Here is a 13875-nt window from a genome sequence, read left to right as displayed (position 1 = left end):
ATTCTAGAACATTCCGTGCTTTCTGAGCTCAGGGCCCATGCACATGCTGGCTCCTCGGCCTGGATGGCTCTCGCCCAGGCATCCACATGGAGGGTGGCCTGACCTCGCTCATCCCCTGCCCACTGTCACCTCCTAAAGAGGCTTTCTCACCACATGCTCCACGACATCGGCTTGCCCCGCCCACTCCCCCCCACCCTTTACCGCCACCACCACACAGCGTGCTCCTTCATACGTGGGTGTCATTTGTCTGTCTCCTTCACAACAATGGAAGCACCCCAGATTAGTGCTTTTTGTTTGTTTCAATTCTATGCTTTCCCTCCCAGAGCAATGCCTGGCACATGGCAGGTTCCTAATAAATATTTACTCAGTGAATTGATGAGACCACTAATCACCACTCCCCTCCCTCTCCCAACCTTGCTTTTTTATGGGTTATGTTTCGCTTCGTAATTATTTCTGGTCCATTAGCTATATGTGGGGTCTATTCATCGTCTACAAGCTCCCCCCACCCCCAACACCCTACATTTTTCTTCACCCCTCGTGCTTCTCCTGTCTCTGGCTTCTGACAGCTTCTATCGACCGTCCCATTGCACAAAATGTGTCCTTCTGTGGTGCTGATATCACCCTTGCTGTCATTTCTCCCATGATCTTCTCTGCAGCCACTCTGGGACTTGCCACGCTAGGCCAGGTGCATGCCATGCACATTTTCTGTCTTGGCATCTGCTCCCCCTTTGTGGGGACGGTCTTCTCTGTAAGCCACCGAAAACTCCAGTCCCACTCACCAGTGTTTTTACTCTAGTTATTACTTTCATTTACTCAACAATGTACAGTGTCCTTCCATTAAGTCAGTGGGTTTTTCACCTACTGGAATCTTTTCATTTTCCTGAACCTCTTGATGCATTTAGATGCACGCATGTACATGGGGTCATAGTGCACATGATTTCAGTCTCATGGTCATGCTTGTTCTTCTTTCCCCTTTTGCCTTCCTCACCCTCTTCCTTACCCGGTGACCACCCGCATCCTGAGGAAGCGATGTTGTCGGTCTGGTGGGCACTCTCTCCCACTGTCTACTCAGCTCATCCAGTCATCCGCGTGCGTGGGCATCCCTGGGCAGGCTTTTTCATTTAAATCATTGTTTGCTTTACCAAAATGACATAATATAAACACACCTCTTTGCATCTTATTTTTATCAATAACAAGTCATAGATCCCATTGTCATAATTTGAGTATATTCTTTAAGTAATCTCACAATATTCCACGGTATAGCATAATATTATTTATTTAAACATTCACCAACTGTGTGTGTGTGTGTGTGTGTGTGTGTGTGTGCCAGTGCTTTTCATTTCTGTGGCGCTGAATCCTAAAAGTGGATCTCTAGATTAAAGAATATATGTTTTAAAGTTTGAGTCGATGCTGCCTTGCTTTGTAAAACTGAGAAGGCAATTTGCATTTCCACTAGCATTAGGTGTTACTATTTTGAGATGTGTCCATCAGATGGTTGTAGAATGATGTTTCATCATTATGTTAATTTTTATTTCCCTGACGTCTAGCAAATTTAAGGATCTTTTCATATGTTTGTGGTTCATTTTGATTGCTTTATTTTATAGTTTTACCTCCTTTATTGGGTGGTTTGTGTTTTTCTTATCGATTTATAGAAGAGATCTCTGTATATTACAGCTATGTTTCCTCTACCTGTCGTCTTTATTATTGCTGCAGTAAAGTTTTGTGAATTGGATTAAATTAATATTCTAATGAGTTCTGCATTGGTTAACCCAAAGAAAAATGCCCTGAGCCTTAAACCTCTTATTTCCTTTTCGCCTGTCTACCTGCACTGACTTCATCTTCTCTCGCTCTTCAGGAAGTAGCGGGATAGGGGTAAAGGAGGAAATTGACATTTGGAAGCATATTCTATATGCCTTATGTAGGCTGCCCAATTTGCATATTATTATCTTATTTAATTAAATGAGATTTAACAAACTTGAATCCTCACTTTGTTGATAAAGAAGCAGAGGGTCAGAGAAGTTAATTTACTTCTCAATGTCATAGAAATGACAGAGTCAAGATTTGAACCTCTGTCTGGCTCTAAAACCTGTTCTCTCAAATGCTCTCCAATGACTGCTGGACTCATTTCAGGCTCACAGCCACCTTGTGGGATTGTGAGGCAGGCTCTATCAGCCTCTTTCCCAGACTCAGAGGAGGTGGGTTTCTGCCCTCAAATCTAGAACTGTTTCAACCCTGGCGCCTGCCCGCCCCTTTTCACTGGAGCTGGGAGTGCACGGGGGCAGGATGGCGAGGCAGCCGCTGGACGATCTTGTGTCTCTCAGTGAATTCTCTGCTCTCCAGAGGAGCAGAGATGCCCCCTGCTTTGCCAAGGTTCCAAGAACGCCCTCGGGTCAGGAGGTCTCCCCCCGCCCCACCTCGGGGGCTCAGGTGGGCAGGAGGGAGAGAAGAAACATGCATAAGGGGAGAGACCCTGAAATCCCCAGGACAAAAATAACAGCAAAGTTTCAGAAACTCAGAAATGACTAGAAGCAAAAGAAAAGTATTCCGGTTGCCCACTATTTACATAAGAAGCTGCTTACATTTTCCTTTCCTGTTTTTAACTTATGAGCCGGCCCACAGACGTGGACACTCACCCACATGCACATAAGGATGCGCGCCCAGATACATGTGTCCCACGCGTGTCTCACCATGGACAACAGTGCCCCTGGGACATGTCTACTTTCCTTCCCAGGCCTGTGTCTTTGTTCTTCATACGAAGAAGTCTACATTTTCGTTTTTCCAGAAGAAACCAAGATAAGAATTCAAGTACAAGGGAATTTTTTTTTGGGGGGGGGGGCGGTGGTGATCTGGAAAATGACGCTATGAAAACGGCCAAGTGAGGCAGGGGCTTTAAGGAGTATTATCGATCCGCGATGATGACCGTGGCCAACAGGGACCCAGCCCCGCTGAGGAGTTCTGGGGAGGACTGTAGAACCTGTCTCATAATTATCTCACCCAAGAGGGGAAGACACTGGAATGTGCATCCCAATCAACTCCCTTTCTGTCATGGTTGATGACTAGTGTGGAAAGAGAAATGCCAGCTTCCATATTGGCATGTCCAACGTGCAGGTGCAGGACATAGCCAGGCCAAGAAGCTTTCCCATACGTCATCCACAGCATCTGTTCTTTCTTATTCAACACCTGAGAGAAGTCCTTTCTTCTCTCTGAACCTCAGTTTCCCTCATCTGTCACGTGGGGAGAACATGGTTTCCCACAAGATTGGAATGGGGATTCCAGCATCCACAACCTACTGAGTTGGCTCCCAAAAGAGATTGGTTTTCTGTCTCACCACCTGAACCCTTTGTCCCTTTCCAACTTCTGCCTGTCAGTATGTCCCAAGGCTCAGTTCCCGGGTCCCTCTCTTCTTTAGGACACACCCCCTGGGTGATCTCATCTAACCCGAAAGCCTTAAATGTCATCTAGAGTGACATTCGGGACTCCCCTAATCTTGGGTCCTCTCTGCCTTCTTCCAAACAGATCTGGAATCTGGCACTTCTCACCTTGCCTCCTGTGGTCCCAGCCCAACTTCCCACTGTCTTTTGCTTGGTTCATTGGAGGAGGTTTCTGCTGCTGATTTTGGTTTTTACCCCGATTCCCTCTAAAGCCTTTTCTCCATGCCAAACCAGAAGAATCCTTTTATTTTTAAATTATTTTTTACTGTTTGTTTTTTAAAGTTGTATTTATTTGGAGAGAGAGGGAGAGGGAGAGAGAGAGAGAAAGAAAGGGAGAGTGGGGTGGGCGAGGGGCAGAGAGGGCTACAAGCAGGCTCCACACTGTCAGCCTAGAGCCTGTCGCGGGCCTCAAACTCACAAACTGTGTGATCGTGACCCATGCTGAAATCAGACGCTTCACCTGAGCTACCCAGGTGCCCTGAGGAATTTTTATAAGGTGAGCTGTATTATGTCGCTCTGTTCAGAGTCTTCTAATGTCTTACCATCCCATCTAAAGGAAAATCCAGACTCTTTACATTGGCTTCTAAGAGTGACTGGACCCTTGGCCTCAACTCAAAAACCTCATCTCCTCCCCTTCTCTCTCTGGCTCAGTTTACCCCACCTACTCCTACCCCCTCCTATCCTCCACAGTCCTAGCACCCTCTCGCTGCAGGGACTTTGCACCTGCTGTTCCCTCTTCCCGGATGTTCTCTCCCAAAGATCCATCCTGCTCTTTCCTTCACGTCCTTCGAGACTTGGCTCAAATATCACCTCTCTGAGGTGACGGCCTCAGAGAGGCCACGCCATGGCAAATGGCAATTCTGTCCCACCGTACCTTCTCTCCCTTCTGACTTGTTGTTCTTCGTAGCACTGACAACCATTTACTGCATTGTGAAATGTTTGTATTCATTTTATTTGTTGTTAATTTTCAACCCCCGGAGCCCCCCGTGGAATGTGACCCCCTGAAGACTTTCCTTTTCCTGTGTTCTGTTCACTGAAGCTTGATCAGATCGATGGAAAGAACTAGTAGATGGTATATGGCATCATGGTAGATGTGAGAAAATAAAAACACGCGGCAAAAAAAGGATGCAAAATAATATGTAAAGAATTAGCAGAATGACATAATTTTACGCACACCCACTCAGGAGACAAAAGGCCAGACGAAAATATGTCGAAACATTTATAATGGCTATTTCTGGAACTCCTAGAAAGATTATGGGTGATGTTCAGTTTTTTTTTTTTTTTAATTTATGCAGTTGTTTACATTTAAAACACTAAAAATGAATCCGTGTGACTTTTGCAGCTAAAGAAGCAATGGACATTTTAAGAGAAAAAAATCGCGGCCCTCAGTGAAAAGTGGCTGTTGTCTCAGGCTGACTCCTTTGGACCCTGATTCTTTATCGTGGGCAAGAATGTTTCTTGAGCACATTTTAGTTTGTGTGTCAGAGTTCACGCTCTCATTTGCAAATGCACACGTATCTTCTCCAAAGCCCAGATTCCAACTGCAGATCAGCAGCTTCTACATAGTGAGCAAAGCCTTCTTCAATAACTTCCTGTAAATTGCCTGTAATACCACTGGGGGTTAAAATGTAGAACACCCAAAAATAATACGCAAGATGTACTCTGAATCAAGTGACTGCTCACTTTCTCGTCTTGTGACAGCCAAGAGGGCAGTGGGGAAGGGCCACCGAGCTCTGCCTCACGCCTTGAGCAAAACCCGCCCTTCCAGTCTTTTCCTGGGATTCCGACACACAAAGACCGAGTCCTGGCAGAGACCACGTCTATCTGGCGGGTGTCATGAGGGAGCAGATGGGGACACGGGCCAGATATGCAATCCCCATCAGTGCCTTGAGACTCCAGAATTCAGATGGCACCTGAGAGAAAAGGCAGGGGTGTCTCCCGACTGTTCACCCCCAAAGAGATGACGCAGGGACTTGTAGTGACACAGTTTGTTGTTCAGAAACGGCTAAATTGTATTTTCTGTTACCTGGCAGAAATGGGGGCTCAACTCAAATGGGGGCTCACTCAAATAGATTTTTGAGTGAGTTTTTGGTTATCCGCTTCGGTGACCGTATAATTCATAATCCGTCGCATTAATAACCAGAGGGTTTTTCTCGGGTGGTAATGAGCTTCCCGTCTGAGGGCTTTTCAAGCAAGGGTAACGCAACCAGAAAACCTTGCTTTCACGAGGCAGTGCCTTCCCGGGCTGTGTGGAGGTCCATGCAAGATGGTCCTGGGTCATTCCCTAGGGCATCTTTTGAACCAGGCAGAAATCGAGTTTATGCAGAAATCGAGGACAGATAAGGGAAGGAGGGATCGGTAGACAGAGGGGCGAGGAGAGGGGACTTAGGGAGACAGAAGGCTGTGTGAAGTTTCTCTTTGATTCTGCTCATGGTCTATTGGTTCCTAGGTCGAGGGGGCTCCAGGCAGAAATAGACAACGTGGCTCACCCGGAAGTAATGGCTAGTCTGGGGTGGGGGCTCTTAGAGTGTCTTAGTGGCAGGAAGTGTCAGCAGGTGTGGGTGGGTGGTGAGTGGGAGGGATTCCCCCCTAGGGGAGAATATTCAACAGTAGGCAGCCAAGGGCACTGGCCGGTCAGCAGACCGAGCCTCCAGCATGCTTGCTCCTGGAAATAACCAGCAACACGGTTTCCACGCATTCCAGCCACCTTCACGAACCATCAGGACCGCTAGGTGGGAGCACACAAGAGCTGCCCGGCTGGGTGTGAATATACTCAACCAATATTCCCAGGCTCAGCCCCCGGCCCACCCACCCAGAATCTCACCCAGGGTCGCGGGGGAAGGGCCCAGAAGGGCTGAGATGTCTGGGGCGTGCATCGGTGGTGTGGAAAAGCAACACTTTTATGGCTTCTGCCGGATGTGCTCTCGGTGGCCACGTCTGGGCAGAGGCGATGTGGAGTCGTGTGTCCGTGGCTCTGGGGTGGCAGGTCCCCACAGGGAGTGCCAGGAGTGGAGGGAGGGACGCAGAACAGATAGGGCCATTGGGACCTGGGACTTGGAAGAGCCTCCGGGACCTCCTGGGTAGAGTAGGGAAGCTGAAGTTGGGGGACGCGAGCCCAGACTAGAGGCAGCGTGTTCCAGGGAAGGGGGCCCGCAGGAGGGAGGGAGTCGAGGTGATGGACATGCTAAGGGCTTCCCGCGGACCCTCCTGGCTCTTGGGAGGGAGCAAGGGTCCTCCGAGGCCCACGCGGAAGGCCGGGGTGAGCGGGCTGGAGCGGGAGGCTCTGGTCCTCAGCGAGCAGCAAGCCCGCAGGCTTTCAGAATGAGTCAGGGATCAGTCGCCAACAGCCCTACGTTCCAGCCCAGACCACACGGCCTGGTTCTGAGCCTCAGAGCAAACCACTTGGCAAGACGCCGCCTGAGAAATTTCAAATCCTGTGCAAATTTCTGCCTGTCCCACACCCCACCCGACCTCCAGCTCTGCCCTTTGCGAGCACTGCACCCCGCCTCCAGGCCCCGCACGGCCGTGCTCGCACGCGCACAGGTACCCCACCCCCAGCCCCAGCCCATGTATGCACACATGGGCACGTGCACCCCGCCTGCAGGCCCAGCACATACGTGCTCACATGTGCACACACACCACCTCCAGGGGCCTGCTGGGGGTTCTCTGCCTGCCTCTCTCTCTGCCCCTCCCCTGCTCACGCTGTCTCTCTCAAAAATAAATAAATGAGGGGCGCCTGGGCGGCTCGGTCGGTGAAGCGTCCGACTTCAGCTCAGGTCATGATCTCACGGTCCGTGAGTGTGAGCCCCGCGTCGGGCTCTGCGCTGACAGCTCGGAGCCCGGAGCCTGCTTCGGATTCTGTGTCTCCCTCTCTCTCTGCCCCTCCCCTGCTCATGCTCTGCCTGCTCATGTCTCAAAAATAAATGTTAAAAAAATTTTTTTAAAAATAATAAATAAATGAATTTTAAGAAATAAAGAACATGCCCCAGGAGGGCTTTTGGAGTAAGAAAAGCCAGCTTTCCCCCCTCCATTTAGTTTTGAGAGAGAGAGAGAGAGAGAGAGAGAATGGCAGAGGGGCAGAGAGAAAAGGGGACAGAGGATCTGAAGCGAGCCCTGCGCTGAGCAGCAAGCCCGATGCAGGGCTCGAACTCACGAACGGAGAGATCGTGACCTGAGCCGAAGTCAGACGCTTCACCGACCGAGTCCCCGGGGGAAGGTAAACCTGCAGCGAGTGAGGTTCTGGGGGGGGGGGGGCGAGAGAAGAGAGGCCCAGCTGCCTGGAGGAGAAGGTGGGCTTCGCAGGGAGGGGGCCGCAGGGAGGCAGAAGGGGCTGAGCAGCGAGAACAGAGGAGAGCCTTCCGGGCCCGAGGAAACCGTGTGTGAGCTCAGGCTGGGAGGCGGGACCCCCCCACCCCCACCCCCGACCCTGGGGCTGGGTTGGCCCTGCTCTTTCCCGACCTCCCCCGAGCCCGTTGCTACAAGGGACGAGTGGATGGCTTGTCTGGCGGCCGCCTGCACCGTCTTCTCCCACGTTCCTGGCAGGGTTGAGGAGCAGGTGCCTCAGCTGGAAGAAATTCTGTGTCTCTAAGATTTGGACACGGAAAACCACGACCTCCGCAAACACGTGCCCAGCCGGGGTGACGGGGATCTGTAGTCATCAGAAGACACCTCGGGAGCAGGTGCAGACAAGCCTTCTGTGTCCGGCTCAGGAAGTCATGTGTCCTGAGCAGTAGCTTGGTTCTCTTGGGGCGCAGCGTAGGGGCTGAAACCCACCCCTCGTCTGTCCCCAAATCACGAACCAAGTGGAGGGGGGCGTTCTCCCTAGAACGAAATGTTCTATACGGACACGCACAGGTCCCAAGGACCCCAGTCTGGGCTTAGGAGCTCTGTGTTTTAATCCCGCCATGGCTGCTGGTAGGTTCTGCCCCGACCACTTCCAGAGAACTGGTTCTCTTTCCCCATAGTCTTATGAAACAGGGTAGACGCAGCTGTTCAGGGGACGCTTGTCAGGTGCATCGTGTCAGGTGAATGACTCACGGGAGACCCCTGGGCCTGGCTTTGAGATTGTTCATCCCTTCTGAGCCTGGGTTTTCCCATCTGTGAAATGGCAGGTGACAGTCTGTGCTCTGACCTACTCACCAGGTTTGTTGTGAGGGTCTGACAGGTCACAAACATCCCGGGACTGTGAACACTCGGGACACGATGGTGTTCATATGAAAGGGTCAGGAGCGGAAGTCTGGGACCCACTTGGTCAACGACAGAATGAACACCAGGCTGCCTGGTGCAGCCCTGTTACATGGTCCCCAGGGTCCCCGCGAGGCCTGCCAGGAGACCCTGGTGGCCCATGTGGCCCAGCCACTGTTGACTTGCTGGGTGGGGGTCCCTTCCTCTTTCCAAGCCTCGGCTTCCATCTAGAAAATGGCAGGGGGAGACGGGATGATTCCAAATGTCCTTCAAGCCCCAACGGTTCCAACAGGACTCTGGTCCCATATACTTGGGTCTCTGAGGCAGGACTGTTTGGGACTCTTGGAACATCTGTGTCCTCGGCGAGGAGGTCACAATGGGGCTGAGGAATGTTCAGCAAAGTAGAATACGGTGCAATTGCATCCTGGCTGGATCGGCTTGGAAAGATTTAGCTCTAGGCACTAGACCGATAGTAACAACCAGGGCATGATGAAAATACGGAATTTAAAAAATCAAGTGTCTGTCAATGGAAGCTGTCTACTTCTCCTTTGGGATCAACCAGAGAAACAGAGCCTTGCTCCCACGTCAGAGAAAATGCTGACCATTATCACTGGGGCACCCTCTATGCCACAACCCTTCCTAGTGGGTGTTAACAGGCGATTTTGACTGTATGTGATTTTTACTCAAGATATCAGAGCCTAACCTCCCTGCAAGACTCAGTACTAGTGTAATATGCCAGGATTAAAAATTATTTCCAGTAACTAATGACACACTGAGGGTCCACATTGGATTAATTTCTTTTTTTTTTTTTTTAATTTTTTTTTCAACGTTTATTTATTTTTGGGACAGAGAGAGACAGAGCATGAACGGGGGAGGGGCAGAGAGAGAGGGAGACACAGAATCGGAAACAGGCTCCAGGCTCCGAGCCATCAGCCCAGAGCCCGGCGCGGGGCTCGAACTCCCGGACCGCGAGATCGTGACCTGGCTGAAGTCGGATGCCCAACCGACTGCGCCACCCAGGCGCCCCAATTTCTTTTTTTTTTTTTAGCTACAAAATACTATGTAGTATATGGGCCTTTTCCGTTCACGTGTGCCTATGATACAGAAGGACGTTTCTAAACACCCAGATGTTACAAGTGACTCCCTGCGTATTAGGGTTTAGGGTGATTTCCTGTCCCTCCTTCTTCACTGGTCTGCTTTTCGTCATGATTTTTATGCCTCTGGGATCAAAGTCGTTACGTCTCCAGTCGATCCAAGAAGCAGCTGGGGTAGAATCCCCACAGGGAGCAGAAGTATGGCAAAGGCTGGGGGCGGAGGCCCATGTGACCTTGCCCACTCTCTGAACTGCTCACAAATGTTGGAGCTATTTGGGGCCTGTGATGTCACCCGGCAGGCCAGACCATGGCTGTGGTTATGATGTCATCCACTGTCTGGCCGGGTGGCTCCGGGGCCAGTGAAGTCACTGGGGATGGAGAGCCCCTGGAGAGCCCCTCGGCCCCTGCACAGGGAGACACGTCCTCTGGACGCAGTCCACAGGGATGTGCCAAGAAAGCTCGAGAAGCTCTAACTCTGCAGATGGGGCAGCTGGCTAAGCCTGGAGGCATGAGGGGATATTTTTGGCCTTCCGCCTACGCCCTCCTGGAGGCTGGAACATCCAGAAGCACCTCCAGTCCTGCCCGGCCTGCTCACCCCTGCCCTCCACCACTGACAGGACAGGGCCCATACCATAACTGTGCCTCCTCGACTCTGTAGATTTTCTTTCTTCTTCTTCTTTTTTTAAGTTTATTTCTTTATTTTGAGAGGCACAGAGACAGTGTGAGTGGGGAAGGGGCAGAGAGAGAGAGAGAGAGAGAAAATCCAAAGCAATCCAAAGCTCCTCTAAGAGGAGCCCAACCTCATGGGTTCATGGGGCTTGAACCCATGAACCATGAGGTGCGATCATGACCTGAGCCAAAACTCAGAGTGAGACACTTAACCAACTGAGCCACCCGGGTGCCCCAGATCTTCAAGATCAATTTTGACTATTTTCTACTACCCTTGGCATGCTGGCCCCCCACTTTGCCTCCCGACGGGCCGGCCCTCTGCCTGATGGCCACCCCCGCTGCCCCTGCATGGTTAACGTCAACCCATCCCTCAAAGAGCTGGCTCCCCACTCACCCCTTTCTGGGACTGCACCGAGGTAGTGTGGCCGGACTCCTGCGGCTGAGCCCCAAGTCAGACTTCTAGGTCCGAGTCCCTTCTACAGGGTGCGACCCCGTGCAGGATTTCTCATGCCTCTGGATTTGGTAGAGGAGATGTTTCAGCCATCACTTCACGCGGGAAGGAAATGAGGACTTTTCCGAGCAGCGCACGTTAAGGCCTGGCAAGTTCAGCCTCCGTCAGTGTTACCGTTCATGGCGGACAACGTTCCCTGCAGAGCCTCCTTCCAGACATCTCTGAGCCCCTGGAAACTTGCGTCCGTCCTTCCAACTTGTCTTTCCCGTCAGTAAGAGGGGGTAGCAATAGTTCTTAAGTCGGGACAGGTATCTAATCTGAAAACTGGGAATGAACTCAGAAAGAAACGTTCGGCTGGCCTGCCTTCTGGCCCAGACACCCCGGAGACCTTTAAAGAGGAAGTCGCTGGCCCAGCTGACCGAGTTGACCATTTCTCTGTCTAGACCACCATGCACCCAAAGCTCTGGTCCAGTCTCAGCGCCTGTGAGCAGAAGAGAGGTGAGGAAGGACAAAAATGGCAGCTGCTGTGTTTAGGGTGTGGATTCTCACCCCGGTGCTTGGGTAGGAGATATCCAAGTTCAAGGTGGAGGAAGCCACAAGCTCCCTCTCCAGTAAGGTTTGCTCCACCTGCTCCCCCGTCCTCACCACTCCTCCTGTGACCGTCAAATAGCTGCGAGGCGTTACACAACCGTGAGGAGACACCATCGGTGGGAAGGAACGTAGGACGTTGGTACAACACGGGGCTTATGGAATCTTGGAGGCAAAATCATGACTTTGTTTGGAACATAAGTAGACTCCCAGCCCATGGATATGTTTAGTCCCGGGGAAAGTCCCCCAAGATCTTCCCAGCCAAAATGTTTTCGTTTTAATTTACCCTGATGGGCCGCCTAGGGGCCAAGGCCTAATGGCTAATGGGGCTGGGTGACCACACAGTAAGAGCTCTTGATGTTTAGGGACGAGAGGAACGTGGGAACCACTAGCCTGGTGTCCAGCTCTCAGTTGACGTTTGCAAATGGTGATGAAGGGGACACTTCCGGCACGCTTGGTGAATGTACATATTAGCCAAAGGGCTTGGTAGGTCAGCGTCCATACTCTGGAGGCTCAGGGTATTGGTTGTCTATTTCTGGTGTAACAAAGTGCCTGAAAATAAGACAAACATTCGATCACAGTCTCTATGGGTCAGGACTGAGGTCCCATTTCCTTGCCGGCTGTCAGCTGGGGGCTGTCCTTAGCTCCAAGGGGCCTCTGTCTGGCCCTTGGATGCAGACCCTCCACATCTCGGAGTCAGCAAGAGCATGACGAATCCTTCCTCTGCTTTGAACCTCCATGCCCTCCCCTTCCGCCGCATCCCTTCTGCCTCTGGCCAGCGAAGGTTCTCTGCTTTTAAGGGACCGTGTGATTAGATCGGGCCCCGAGTAACCACTCTAGAAATCGTCCTCTATTAGGGTCCCTGACCTTACTCTTACCTGCCAAGTCCCTTTCGGTCATGTAACAACCTATCCATAGGTTCCAGGCAGGTGTCAGGGCACAGACGTCATTGCAGGGCCATGGCACAGTCTACCACACCCCACAGTGACTTCTGTCCCACAGTGAGAATGCCGTCGGTGATTCTGACAGACTCCAAGCTGGGGAAATCGGAGCTCTCCTCCGTTCTTTAAAAGAGCATTCCTCGGGGCGCCTGGGTGGCGCAGTCGGTTAAGCGTCCGACTTCAGCCAGGTCACGATCTCGCGGTCCGTGAGTTCAAGCCCCGCGTCGGGCTCTGGGCTGACGGCTCGGAGCCTGGAGCCTGTTTCCGATTCTGTGTCTCCCTCTCTCTCTGCCCCTCGCCCGTTCATGCTCTCTCTCTCTGTCCCAAAAATAAATAAAAACGTTGAAAAAAATTTTTTTAAAAAAATAAAATAAAATAAAAAAGCATTCCTCGAGCACTCGCTGCGTGGCAGCAACTTTCCCAAGTGCTCGGGATGCAAAATGGACATAATCCACTAAGAGAAAAGGGAAAGAGGAGGAAGAGAAAGAGAAACTACTTCTGTTGCACGTCTACGATGTGTCAGATGCACTTCCTGCGTCTTCTCTAACGTTCAAGGGCATCCCACCGTACAGATGAGAAAACTGGGGTTCAGGGGTTCAATAACTTGCCCAAGGTCATCCAAATCATCTGCTGCGCAGTCGAAACTCACACCCTCTTTCCCCTCTGCTCCTCCTGGTTTGAGACATTCAGGACATGCCAGTCCACAGAGGGGAACACAATGCTTTTGGGGACCAAGCGTTGGACCCTCCCACCAGGGGTCACTTCCCTCTTCCCCCAGAGGGCGAGGGATCCCTGGGGGTTTCCTGAGGCAGCCGGAGGGGAAGCTGGCTGACCTGTGGTCCCTGACCTGGACGTCCAGAGTTCTTCTGCAGAAGCCAGGAAGACCATGGTGATAGGCGGTCTCTGGGCCCTGAAGTCTCCTCTGGCCGAATTTACATGTTCTTGACTGTCCAGGTGCACTCCTTCCTCTTTTTAATGACCCAGTGTATTTATAGCTCATCCTTCAAAGGGTAATGAGCTGTGGGCTTCAGTCTTCAGACTTGTAGAGAACTGGGAACAAATCAGGTGCTTAATACACACTGTCGAGCAGAGTTAAGAAGGGCCATGGCAGAGAGCCAGAAACGTCTAAGTAAGAGGCACTGCATCACAAGAGAACTTCACCTCTGGGACGATTACTGCTCTCAGTCATGACGATTCACCTCTTGGAGAGTTACAGCGTGCCCAGTGCTTTCCTGTGCCATCCATGGATGTCGATTTATTTATTCCTCACAGCACCCTGGAGGGGTGTCGATAGAGGCATTTCATCCCTAACTCAGGAGGTGCTCAGAGATGTTAAGTAACTGGCCCCGAGACCCAACACTGGCCAGGTGCAGGCTACAGGTTCAAAAGCAGGCGTGGCCTCTGCCAGATCACAGCCATGGCCCTCCCCCTGGCCACACAGAGAGGCCAGCAAGGCCTCTGAGTCCAGCCATGATTTTATTGCAGCCCACATCAGCTCTGCGGTGGGCTTTTTCTTC

At 51.5% G+C, this 13875-nt stretch overlaps 1 long non-coding RNA gene across 1 annotated transcript; it reads right to left on the bottom strand.

The window, feature by feature from the left end:
• Positions 1 to 11681: 11681 nt before the first annotated feature.
• On the bottom strand, positions 11682 to 12468 carry LOC121043232 (uncharacterized). Its single transcript, XR_005796749.1, has 2 exons — positions 12296 to 12468; positions 11682 to 11969 (listed from the first exon to the last, which is right to left on the bottom strand). It is a non-coding gene; the product is annotated as an uncharacterized LOC121043232 (long non-coding RNA).
• Positions 12469 to 13875: the final 1407 nt, after the last annotated feature.

The sequence above is a fragment of the Herpailurus yagouaroundi genome, unplaced genomic scaffold, assembly GCF_014898765.1.
Source record: "Herpailurus yagouaroundi ecotype Mexico unplaced genomic scaffold, PumYag 186, whole genome shotgun sequence".
Lineage (NCBI taxonomy): Eukaryota > Metazoa > Chordata > Mammalia > Carnivora > Felidae > Herpailurus > Herpailurus yagouaroundi.
Note: the sequence above shows the minus strand (reverse complement) of the source record. Positions and strands in the feature narration are given on the sequence as shown.